This window comes from Anser cygnoides, chromosome 4, assembly GCF_040182565.1.
Source record: "Anser cygnoides isolate HZ-2024a breed goose chromosome 4, Taihu_goose_T2T_genome, whole genome shotgun sequence".
Lineage (NCBI taxonomy): Eukaryota > Metazoa > Chordata > Aves > Anseriformes > Anatidae > Anser > Anser cygnoides.
The window spans coordinates 74,620,319-74,629,110 of NC_089876.1; the positions used below are offsets into that span (position 1 = coordinate 74,620,319).

Genomic DNA, 8,792 nt, shown 5'->3' on the forward strand with positions numbered 1-8,792 from the left:
CGGGATATCAGGGAGCCTGTTCCTTTGCACCAACTGCAAAAAGGATCAGCAAACAGGGTGAAGTAAGGGAATATCATAACCTTCCATGCCTTGTGCTGTGGCTAAGCTGGCTAGTATGCCCCTCCCCACGAGACTGCAGCAATTAGTACTCCTCGAATGCATCCAGCAGCACAAACAGAAACAGGCAAATATTTTAGGAGTGTAAGAGAAAGCATTTGCATGTAATTACTAACCCAGCTGAGACAATTCTTTTCAGTGTTGTATCTGGACAAAACAGTCTTTGGGTAAAATCCAGTTCTGCTGCACTCAGACACTAAGTTGCTGTCACCCTGAAATTGTCCGATAGGGTTTTAAGTTTTGTTCGTGTGCTGCACAGGATAAAGCAGGGGTCATGGACACACCAAATTCTTCTGACTCCTGAGCCCGGCAGCTGGCTCTCCCAGGTTCAGGATGGTGCGATGGGAAAACAAACCCAGAAAAAGTGTTTGGTGGATAACTGGTGCCTCTGACCTGGGGCCCGTGAGTGCCAACAGAGGTACAACAGGGTTCAGTGTGCATCTGAGACAAAAAATCCCCCCCAGTCTTTCAAAAGAATCTGAATTTTGAAATCAAGTCATGGCATTACAGCCAGGAGAGGGGGACAATTAATGCCAGCATCTACCCCAGTACAGAGAAGTCCAAGTGGAAAACAATATGGTTTCAAAGAGGGGAAGCAGCACCCTGGAGGAGGAGTGGGTTGCAGGGGGGGAAATAGGACTTGTTTTTCCACATGCTGAAAGTTTTTTGTAACCTCAGTTTTGTGATTCAGGGTTTACTGAGTCAAAATTTCTAGGCGTAAACAATGCAATGGCACAGCAGTGTGCTGATTTGAGTTAGAAATGGGAAATGCGCAATGCCTTATTGCGAGGAACTTGTTCTGTGTGAGCTATTCATGGCAAGGAATCGATTTGTCGGATTTAGCCCCTTTTCCTGCTCGTGCATTGTCCTGAAAGAGATCACAATTTCCATGAATATGTCCACCGCTCCAAATTATCTGACAAGCCATGCAAACATATTCCAGGCTGAATTGCTGGGGAGCTGCTTGCCGTGATTGCTGCTCAGAGCAGCTGATATTGAAAGCAGAGCCGTTGCTCCGCGGGCACGTAGCTCACCTGGATTGTCAGCTCCCCCTTTGCCTCAGCACGGCTTGTTCATGCCAGCAGCCAATTGCTAGGACTTTCCCTTCCATCCTTCATTTGCCTCCAGCTGCTCAGCTTTCTAGACCATCATTTCCAGAGTCAGAATTTCGTGGCTGCTCACCGCAAAACCCTGGTTGTGGTCAGGGCCACCGGGCCAGCCCAGCAGACTGCCTAGCAATGTGACTCCGGAATAATAAATAATAAAAATAATTAAAAAAAACAGCTCCTTTGTGCTTTTGTTTTGCTACAGAGAGAGCACCGCACAGAGATGACGTGAAGTTTGCATAATTAATGCTGCATCGAATCTCTTGCTATGGGAAACGAGGAAAAGCCACACGAGGTGTGGGCACGGGCTGCCCTCCTTGCTCCTTCTCTCGAAGCCAGCTTGCCCAGGTCTGCCCAAAATCTTCCACACCACAGCCACCGAGCATGAGGACAACCGCTGGCAGGAGTGAGCCTGCACCAGGCCCCACAGCAATATCACTTCCGTCATCTGTGGAATCGGTAAGAATTCCTACCCAGGCTTGCGCCGGGTGCGTTTTTATTTGCAGCTGTGCGAGCTGTGGTTCATTATTCAGAAAGGAAAGAGGCTGCACGTAAAGCCAGCACAGCAAAGCACCAAGAACAGGGCAGGCTCTCTGTTGAAGGCAGACACAGTTAAAATGCAGCTACCACATAGAGAAATAGAGAAACCATCATGTGTATAAACTTCTCTTCCAGTATTTTTTACTAATTTCCTTGCAGATCCCACACCAATGTTTTCGATTTAGGTAAATAAAAGTGATCCAAACATCTAGATTTTTTTTAATCTCCTCAGCACTTCAATCTAATTCATTAATTTATCACATACCAATTAGCTGTTATTATGCAAGTCCTTGCTTGGCAGATCAGCAATTCCAGGCCCTTGTGAGAGGTGAGCCTTTTACAGAAGTCCCGTATCTGCTAATCCATCTTGCACCATGCTACCATTACAGGTTGCTTTTGCCTCCCATATTTCCCCTGTTTTACCGAAAACCATGTCACCGGGAAGCATGTTCATTCACAGCCCACAGTGGTATCTAGGCCTACAGCAGCCTTTTGCAGCAGAAAAATGTTTGTGGGTTTGGTTCTGGTTTTTTTTTTTCCTTAGCATTACTGCAAGAAAAATATATGGCCACAAAACCAGAATGAATAGGAAGGCCCCCATACGATGTGAATGATGCCGAATTCTGTCCTTCTGTGGGTGCAGCGATGTGAAAAATAGAAAACCTGCACCGCCTGACCCCAAGGGTCCCCTTTACATCTGCGGATCCAAACGCAAATAAGACGTGCCAAAAAATGCAAGTACGAGCTCTTTGGAATGGAAGAGAAAAAAAAAATCAACAATACATTTTTAATTTTCTATTGCTGCTACTTTGTTATTTAAAATAAAACCTTGAGCTGGAGTGTGGAAAACAAAGAGTGGGCGTGCTGGATGCGAGCATCTCCCTGCCCCAGTGCAGGACGGGGGGACACGAAGCCAGGTAGCCAAAGGGGCACAGACCAGAAGATGCTCACTGGGTACCACTTTGGGAAAGCCAGCATCCCGCTCTGGCTGGCAGTCCGGGCACAGCGATCCCGTCCTCCTGTGGACCGAGCTGCTCCCCACATAATGCTGGGTCTTCTCCCAGCGGGCTGCAGATGGAAGAAGCGGCGTTTGGTGCATTTCACGGTTTAATCAGGCTGTGCCTCCAAATATTAATGGCATAAATAGAGTTATGGACTATGAAGCACTTCAAGAGGTCATCCAGCCCGTTTCCTTGATTTAAGGCTGCATTAGTCGCAGTATATCACTCCTGCCAAAGAGAGATGCAATCTGCTCTTAGAGATCCTCAGCAATCGAGATTTGACAGCCTCCACAGGCTGTTGCCTCACCGTCATTATCATTACAAAGTCACTCCTTGATGCCTAACTCGATTCTTCCTTGCGGCGATTGAAGACCACAGCTCCTTTCCTTGCCACCAGCGATGGAGGAGATTACTCCCAGCTTCCTTGCAGTGGCCTTTCATGCTTGTGAAGATTTGCACATCTCCTCCATCCTCAGCTCTGTAGGTTAAACACAAACTCAATCCTTTCCTGGTGGCAAACCTCTTCCTCATCTCACTCCGTACAGGTACGTGCAGGCGAACAAAATCAATGCGGGCACAGAAATAGGGGAGAAAGCTTGTGGCTGAGCGCAACCACCCAAGAGAAACTCTAATGTGCTACCTGGCATTTACACAGCAAGTTGTGCAACTATTTACCAAGCGCTCAGCACACACAGTTTTTAACCATGGCAACCTCTGTATCACGCAGCCCGCATGCATAGACAGCTGTGCCAAATAAACAGGCAACAGACTTGAAATAGCAGCACACTACCGTCTTAATTGTTAGCCCATTGATCTTGTATCAGGTGTAAATAGAAACCTCAGCCAGCACTTCTGGAGGAAAGAAAGATGAATCTTAATCAGTCTTGATAAAAAAAGGGCACCGTACGCAGATTGTGCAATGAAAGGTATTGCAAAAGTTGCTTCTTTGCTGAAAAAGCATACCTCAGTTATCTAGAAAATATATATATCAGCCCAAATGTGCAGAAAAAAAAAAAAAAGATGTGACTGATGTGACAGCCACCTGCTGTTACAGCCTGCTTTTGCTGCTGTACTTGTTGTGCATATGTCCCAACATTAATGATAATTATAACATGCAAATATCGCTTTAATACCCAGGCCCTCATTTCTGGGGAGGTGACCCCTAGATCCGCACGTGGTTTCCGACCCAACGCTGTCAACATCTGCAGGCTGGTGACTTGGCCAGGTGCTGCCGAACGCGGCGCTTGCACTCACGCTCGGTGGCAGGGCAGCTGCTCGCAGACACCAGCCCAGCACCGTAACGCCACCATCCATGTCCAGGCCTGGCTATGGAGACAAGCGGAGGCATCAGCAGCCCACTGCTCACGGGAGCATCGCCTGCATCCCTCGGTTCACCACCCAGGCTTTTGTTACAGCTGCCTGCCTTCGGACCCAACCCACAGACGCTCACCTTTTCCTCTCTGGACATGCTGCTGGTGACTCTGCCCATAGCAATACCAGCCCCTCTGGTCCCAAGGGCATCTTGGTGACGCCATCTGAGCATGGAGCAGTTTTAAGGATGGTTTCTGAGCTTGCGCTATTCCCTTGTTAAGAAAACAAGCAGCATTTTCTGCGTTGTAGACCGTGGTTAGAGCAGGTGGCACCTGTGGCCTGGTGAGCAGAGGCAGCTCTCCAGTGGCAAAGCCACTCCTCGGGATGCAGTAACGTAGCAGGAGGGGCATCAAAGAGAAGGTGGGAGGCAAGGTTGTCTTCCCAAAAGACAGTCTGATCAGAGGTGATTTTGTGAGAGCAGTATGAGCAGGGATCAACAGATTCATGCTGCTGGCTCAGAATTCATCACGAGAACAAACTTAAGATTTGTGGGCTCTGAAAACCACGAGAGCTGTAGATTTTTCATAATTAAGAAAACTTTGTGTAAAAGCGCACACGGGCTCAACAGGCACACTTGACATCACTGGGACAACATGTGGGCTGTGCACACGATACATACTTGCAATATGCCAAACAACCTTCAACACAAACCCAGCAGATTTTGCCCCAAAGCGAGCTCTCACTGCACAACAGTCTGGCAGGGCACAGGGTGGCTTTCCCCACAGCTCCGCCTGAGTGCCACGAGATGCCAGAGCAGTGAAATGGAGGCAGACAGCCCTGCGGTCACCAGCCTCCTGCCCCCACAGATGGGGAGACGGGGCAGGGGGACACGTGTCCTGCAGGGCAGCGTAAACCAAAGCATGACCGATGTCAGGCACAAAGCTGCGTGAATGTGGAAGGTGAGGCCTGGTCTCTGTCCCGAAGGAAAGGCAATGCCGCCGGGACCAAGGGATGCTGCGTTGTTCCCTCCTGATCCCTCACCACATGCCCAACCCCATCAGCTCCCTTTGGTTCCTGGGGGAATTGAGACGGGCTGCCAGCGAGATGGAGCCCGCCGTGGAGCCACACCAAAACGCCATGGACGAGCAGGCCCTCACAGCAGCACCATGGCCATCTGCAGTGCTTTGGCCTCTTCCAGCCCCAGGGACAGGCAAGTTGTCTGCGCCTTCGCACCATTACCCTTCTTTCAGCCAGTTTTTGGGGCCTCATGACATTTTACCACCTGCTTCAACCTTCCTCACGCCACCTTTCCTCCCCGCCAACAGACAGAGTGCTCCCAGTTTTAATTGTTTAAGAGTTATTTTAAAACACCCAGCACAATAATTCCCTTTGAACAGCAGGGCCACGTGGGCTCACGCCTGAGAGGCTGAACAGCAGCTGCTGCAGAAAATAACCTATTCATTAGGCTTCCAAGGACAGACGGTCAAATTACTCAATACAAATAATTTATCTGACAATTTTCTCTTTGCGGGTCATCTGCACGCGGGCTGCTTCTCACCGCCACTAAACTATTACACCTTTTTTTTTTTTTCTTCATAAAAATACGTTAAAAGTTGGGCTGGCTCCCACCCACTGCCAGGCTGCCCCATGCCACTGACAGGCCCCAGGCACTCTGCGGGCAGCACAGTAGAGGTGGGCATGCAGGAGCTGGCCCAGGAGGTGTGAATTTATTGTCTTTTGCTCCCCACTAATATATTTTCTGGGGGTGGAGAGAAAAAAACGAAGCCCTTGGCAGTGTAAATGGATCCCAAATGTAAAGGTGACCGGGTTCTTTCCTCAGGCTGAGACAGACAAACAGATATAGAAAAACTGGTATCTGTTGGCTGTTTAGCAAGTTTACATTCCATTTTCTCTTGTCATGCTGACACAAATTATTTGCTCTTGTGTCTGGATTGCTATTTGCCAAGGGTGTAGTGACTACCCTCAGCCTTTCTTATTTGATTAACTGTCTAAAAGCCGCAGCTCTTTGGAGGCGGTCGGAAAGCTCCCCATCGGGCGTCCCAGATCCTGCAGAGAGCAGCAATTTGTTTTTTTCCATGCACGGCTGGGATCCACTCATCCTCCACGCCACGCCATGTCGCTCAGCATCACCAGTACAAGGCGTGGGTCTCACCCCCATGCGCTGCGTAGCGAACCAGCAGGGCTCCGTGACGCCATGGGACCCCCAGCACAGGTGGTGCGAAGTCCTGCGCCTCAGCCAGATTTAAAAAAAAAAAAAGAAAAAGAAAAAAAGCACAATTTCCCTGCCTGTGACAGAGCCTGCGTGTCAGCCTGGGGTGCGATGACTGATGGCACAGCTGCTCCTGAGCCGCCGCCGGAGATCTCTAATTTAATTAATGGCTTTTGGCACGTGTGTAACATTGGTCCCATGGCGCCCAGCCTCTGGCTCTGCTTCTCTCCGTGCAATGCAGAAGTGGAAGTGCTCGGACCTGGATTTTCCCTTTGGCTGGCAGCAAGGGGAGACCTGAAATGGTTAATGGTGCCTGCTCAGCCCAGGTCTTGGAAAAAAAAATAATAACAAAGTTTCTCCTAAGCTTTTCTGAAATCTGGAGAACTCAGGAGAACCTGGCAAAAATATTTTCTCAGTTGCGATGCACTGGAGGGTGGTTTTCTTTTCTATCATGGTGCCTTTGATCCTTGTCAGAAGTATGAGATGTAGTGCCAGGCTACAGAGCAAGACAACAACTTAGAGAAAATTTAGCTAAAATGTCCCGCCTCCACTCCAAAAAGTCCATCCAGATTTAGAGACCGTCTGTACCCAGATCTCCTATGCCTCAGCCATGACTACAGAGAATGGCCAAAATACCAAATAAATTAGAACTAGTCTGGGGGAAAAGCTGCCTTGGGAGGGCTGCGTGAATGGGGCAGGTAATTCAGTGCCCTCACCCAGTGACATCTCTCCTCCAGGCCAGGAGTTCCTGGTCCAAGCCAGAGCCAGGGACAGAGGCACTTGTATAGTGAAAATAAAAAGAACAAGGCCAAAGAGAGGAAAAAAAAAGAAAACTCAGAGAACTCTGTGCAGCTCCCAGAATGGTCCCCAGATGAATGGATTTGGGATAAAGGGTAAGCATTTTATTTTCCTCAGCATGCCCTGCAGCATTTGTCCATCATTTTCTTTGAGATGCGCCAGGCTTGCTCAGCTCCAATACTTACTGGCAAAAATACTCCTCTGTCATGTTTTCCTGGAATATTTCACATATTTCACTGCAGTCAGGCATTTATGAGGAGTATTTGCTTCTGCTCACCAACTTGTTCATCTTTGGACCAGGTTTTAAAAATAGCAAGATTATTATTTTTTTTTTTTTTAATCCTTCCCTTGCTGTTTCCTTTTCATTACCCAGGTACAGCTAGAGAGAAAGCAGTCCTCCTTTGTCTTGGACTTTCAGCTGGACCAAAGCCTTCTGCTTGAGAAGAGCCGTGCTGCTCCCCCAGAGGCCAGGCTGCACCGCCGTTACGCCTTGCTGCCTCGCATCCCTGCACGAGGGAAAGCCCCAGCGACACCGCGCCCCGAGCGCCGAGACAGCAGGTAATGATTCGCGGATGTGCAATGAAATTTCAGAAATGCGCACTGACTTTTTAGAGATATGCCAACCGGCAAATAAAAATAAAATGAAATAAAATGAAATCTAACATAAAATAATTAAAAAAAAAAAAAAAGGTTCTGGTGAGGCCACACCTTGAGCACTGTGTTCAGCTTTGGGCCCCTCACTACAAGAAGGGCTTCGAGGCCCTGGAGCGTGTCCAGAGAAGGGCTACGAAGCTGGTGAAGGGCCTGGGACACAAGTCCTGTGAGGAGCGGCTGAGGGAACTGGGGTTGTTTGGTCTGGAGAAGAGGAGGCTCAGGGGAGACCTTACTGCTCTCTACAGCTGCCTGAAAGGAAGGTGTGGGGAGCTGGGGGTCGGCCTCTTCTCACAGGTAACTAGTGATAGGACGAGAGGGAATGGCCTCAAGTTGCACCAGGGGAGGTTTAGGTTAGAAATTAGGAGCCATTTCTTCTCAGAAAGAGCAGTCAGGCATTGGGACGGGTTGCCCAGGGAGGTGGTGGGGTCACTGTCCCTGGGAGTGTTCAAGGAAAAGTTGGACATGGCGCTCAGGTACATGGTTTAATGGGTGACATTGGTAGTAGGGAGACGGTTGGACCAGATGATCTTGGAGGTCTTTTCCATCCTTAATGATTCTGTGATTCTATGAAAATAAACCATACTTCACCAATATTGAAACCTTGAAGCCCTCAATGCTACCAGCCCTGAACTGCACTCTCTACTGCAGCACAGTAACTTTCCCAACCCCTTTTTTCATAATTTACCACCAAAATGTGACTGGATTTTTGACCCAAAAGATGGTTTGCTTTTTATTAGTCTGTTGTTAGCCTTCTAGACACCCACTGCCTACAGCCCATGAATGTTTCATGTATAAAGTTTTTATAGGTTTTCTTAATTGAAAAGTCTTATAGAAAGATAGCTTCGGCTGTATAGTGACCTGGCCAGAGTACGTGAGATGGCCATATACAGAGATACCCACCATGAAGACACCTGAAGATACCACCTCCCACCACCATTTTGTGCTTATACGAAGACAAGGTGATGGCGATGCCAACGGAGCTAGGCACAGGAGCCAAGCTGTAGGTGTAAATCCATAAGCAAGTCGATAGAAACG

General features: G+C 48.6%; 1 long non-coding RNA gene across 10 annotated transcripts in view; it reads left to right on the forward strand.

Moving 5' to 3' along the window:
* Positions 1 to 7,974, forward strand: part of LOC106045331 (uncharacterized) — a 259,361-nt gene extending 251,387 nt beyond the window's left edge. For 9 of the 10 annotated variants that reach the window (XR_010831567.1, XR_010831570.1, XR_010831572.1 and 6 more), the window contains 2 exons: positions 1,429 to 1,682; positions 7,477 to 7,974. This is a non-coding gene — a long non-coding RNA (uncharacterized lncRNA). Of the gene's footprint in view, positions 1 to 1,428; positions 1,683 to 2,307; positions 3,097 to 7,476 lie in introns of those variants that run through there. The other variant, XR_010831573.1, reaches the window with a different exon arrangement.
* The last annotated feature ends 818 nt before the right edge of the window (positions 7,975 to 8,792 follow it).